At 40.8% G+C, this 3819-nt stretch overlaps 1 pseudogene; it reads right to left on the reverse strand.

The window, feature by feature from the left end:
• Positions 1-2792: 2792 nt before the first annotated feature.
• LOC101572125 overlaps positions 2793-3819 on the reverse strand; it is a 2071-nt pseudogene continuing 1044 nt past the window's right edge.

Below are 3819 nucleotides of genomic sequence, written 5' to 3' on the forward strand. Positions count from 1 at the left end.
GCAAAAGCACAGGGACCGCGGTTCAATCCCCCAGCACCACATGCCAGCCAGCCCCGCCCCCTGGTGGGCTGAGCTGGCCCCACACACACACACACACACGCACACACACACAAATAAATTTAAAAAGTTATAAAATTAAATAGATATGTATCTATATAAGGATTTCTGTATTAACATTTACGTCAGTTTTATTCATAGTTGCCTGTAAATGGAAATGACACAAATGTCTAAGAGGTGATGGACTGAGTTATATTCATGGACTATATTATAGTACTACTTGATATGCCATAATAATTTCCTGATACACAACATGAATTTAAAAACTATGTTAAGAAGTCAGATATAAAGGAGTACATACTAAATAATCCTATTTACATATTATAGAAAGCAAAACTAAACTGACTTAAAAAAGTCAACCCCCTGCAATTATTATTTTTTCTACATGTCTTTCTTTTGATCACATACAGTTGAATTTGGGTAAATTATCTATGCTTATTATGCAGGTCCATTTCATTCACAGAAAATAGACAACTCAGGGAGAGAGAATAATCACTTTTTCCAGGACTGTCTTAATGGCTACTCTATGAATTTCAAGAGAAGATACTGCTCTCTAGGGGTGATTTTAGGAATTTACTAGGAGGCTGACTGGCTGGCTGGCTGGCTTTCTTTCTTTCTTTCTCCTGCCTTCTTTCTATTCTTTCTTTTCTTTTCTTTCTTTTTTTTTTTTTAATAGGTTAGGCCAGTCTTTTTTTTTTTTAATTTTATTTATTTGTGTGTGTGTGTGTGTGTGTGTGTGTGGCCAGCTCAGCCCACCAGGGGGCGGGCTGGCTGGCATGTGGTGCTGGGGGATTGAGCCGCGGTCCCTGTGCTTTGCTAAGCCTGTTCTAAGTAGGTGCTTTAGACCACTGAGCCATCTCACCAGCCATAATTTTTTAACTTTGAAACTGTTTTTCCAAAGTGACCACCCACCTCACACTCCCATCGGCAATGTATTAGCATTCTAGTTGCTCCACATTCTCAGCAACCTTGCTATGTTCAGTGTGTAAGTTGCTTTTTACATGTTGCTGGAACAGAATACCAACACCCAAAATGAAGAAAAGAAAGGCTTATTTAGCTCACAGTTAGTGGAGGTTTTAGTCCATACTCCTCTGGCTCCAAGGCAGATGGCAGCAGCTCATGGCAGCAGAAAATAATGAAGAGCAGAGGAGGAGCAGCAGTTGCGGTGTCTATCAAGCCTCCATCTCTTCCTTCTGCTTTGACTTCAAAGATTGGCACTCCTCCAAGGAAGTGGCGGTGACTGTGACCCCATAGTGGGGGCTTCAAATATCAAGATCCTCCAAGGAAGTGATGCAGAATCCTTCCTCAACCCCTTTGCATCCTCTTTGAGTGCTGAGTCACACTAGGGCAGGCCCTTCACACCCTAGGAGCAGGGCCTCCATGCCCTAGGGTATGAAGTCCCTGAGCTGATCCAACTAAACTTCCAACCCCTTGAGTTGACACAATATATCAATTGCCATAGTCAGTCTCTCTATTTTAATCACCCTGGTGAATAGGTATGGTATCTCATTATGGTTGTAATTTACATATGCCTGATGACTAATGATATTGAACATTTTTCCATGGTCTTGCTGGTCACTGGTATACCTTGTTTGTAAAACATCTGTTTAAATATTTGCACTCTATTATTATTATTATTATTATTATTATTATTATTATTATTATTATTATTATTTGGGGGGATTTAGGACAGGTTGTACAGGGTATACAGGATCTCACTGTGTAGATCAGACTCATAGTGATCCCAGCCTCCCGAGTGCTGGGATTATGGGTGCAAACCACCACACCCAGTCTCAATCGCTGTCTCAGCGCACTTCAGGGGCAGGAGTCGGGGCGGCACCACACGCCAGGGATCAAACCCGGTCCCTGCACCTGCCTAAGCAGGCGCTTTAATCCGCTGAGCTATTTGGTCAGTCCTTGAACTCTATTATTGAACTGTCTTTTTCTTATTGATTCGTAGATATTATTTATGTATTGTAAATGTAATGTAATGTGTATATTGTATTTTTAATATATGTTTGTCACAAATGAAATGGTTATGATATCAGTTAGGAATCATTTTACCTACCTTGTCTCCCTTATTTCTCAGTCAAATAATATTAATAACTCTGCCTTTTTTTTTTTTCTGGGCTTAGCTTGCCCTGAGGGCGAGTATGTGGTGCTGAGGATCAAAGGAGAGTCCCCTGCCCCTGCCTAAGCTTGCCTAAGCAGGCGCTTTAGACTATCTCTGCCTTTTCTATAAGGCAACAAATTCTCCAGATATGTATGTCCTTGTCACATCTATGGTTTTTTTCTTTAAAAAGTTTAATGTTTGATAAAATAAAACAAACTTTTAGTACAATAAAAACCTTCTGACATATACAATGACATTATTACTATGTACAATTTCAAAAACAAAATCTTCCAGTCAAAGTAAAGTGATGTTGAACATCCTGGCTATACTTGATCTATGAGACATTTCCTAGATGGTCAATGTTTTCCTTGACTAAGAAATAAATCAGACAAATTGAAAAATATAAATATGACCTTCAATGAATTGAGAATCATAAAAATACTACCTAAAGTTCAGTCATCTGGATCTTGGGAAGTTTGTCGTAGTTGTAAGAGTTCAATGAGCAAAATGAAACCTTGTGAAGCTTTTAACTTCAGTCTTCCAGGACATATCTTGTAGGTTCACAGTTGGTCTGTTAAAAACAAAAAACTATCCCCTGTTGTGGCAGAACTTGGCACATGACTCATATACCATTTTTCACCAGCTCATGGACTCCATTCTCACCAATGGTTAAAGGTGCATGGAATTCTTTATCTGCCATGTAACTTTCTAGCCCTTCTCCAGCATAAGAGATAAGAGGAGCGATTTCACACTGGATTAGTACATCATTGGCATCCTTCAAGTGGGGAATTGCTGGAAGGCGAGAACCATTTTCATCTATGAAGTGGCCCCCAGCACTGAGCACCCAGCAATGGTGAAGGGGTATCAAGGCATGCCTTGCAGTTGTAGGGTTGTCCTTCCCATTCTGACTGTCTGCATTTTTTTTTAATTTTATTCATTTATTTGTGTGTGTGTGTGTGTGTGTGTGTGTGTGTGTGGCCAGCTCAGTCCACCAGGGGGCGCGGCTGGCTGGCATGTGGTGCTGGGGGATTGAATCATGGTCCCTGTGCTCTGCCAAGCTTGTTCTAAGTAGGTGCTTTAGACCACTGAGCCATTTCACCAGCCCCTGTCTGCATTCTTTAGCAGGGAAAACTCATCCTCCTGTAATACTTCATATACCACAAACTTCTTTGCAAACTGGAAGATGTCAAAGACAAATTTTTCCGTCTTGATTCCATTTGGCTTTTCTGGCTTAATTAACTCTTCCCAGGAATCCATATTGGGAATCTCCTTTTGAGCCACATGGTGCTGCTGCTGAAGTTCATAAACATTGACATCTCTCAGAAATGGTACAGTGAAGAAATGATTAGCAATGTTGCCTAAGTTGAACAACAGTCATCCATCAGAACTTTGTTTCTGAGCTGTTGCCAGGGAAATTTCACTGTATGCTACCACTTGATATGGTCCATCCACTAGGCAAACCACTCCAACTGGGTCTGTAGGGTTTGTCTTCTCTACCACCTTCGCTCCACAGTTTGCTCTTTTCTGAATGCAAAATCCAATAAACCGTGGATCTGCCACTTTGACCAATATATTGTCCACACAATAGACATGAATGCACCAAATGCCTCTTTGTTCCATATCCTCCACAATATTCTGGGCTGCAAGAG

The sequence above is a fragment of the Octodon degus genome, unplaced genomic scaffold (genome assembly GCF_000260255.1).
Source record: "Octodon degus isolate 3935 unplaced genomic scaffold, OctDeg1.0 scaffold00037, whole genome shotgun sequence".
In the NCBI taxonomy this organism is placed as follows: domain Eukaryota; kingdom Metazoa; phylum Chordata; class Mammalia; order Rodentia; family Octodontidae; genus Octodon; species Octodon degus.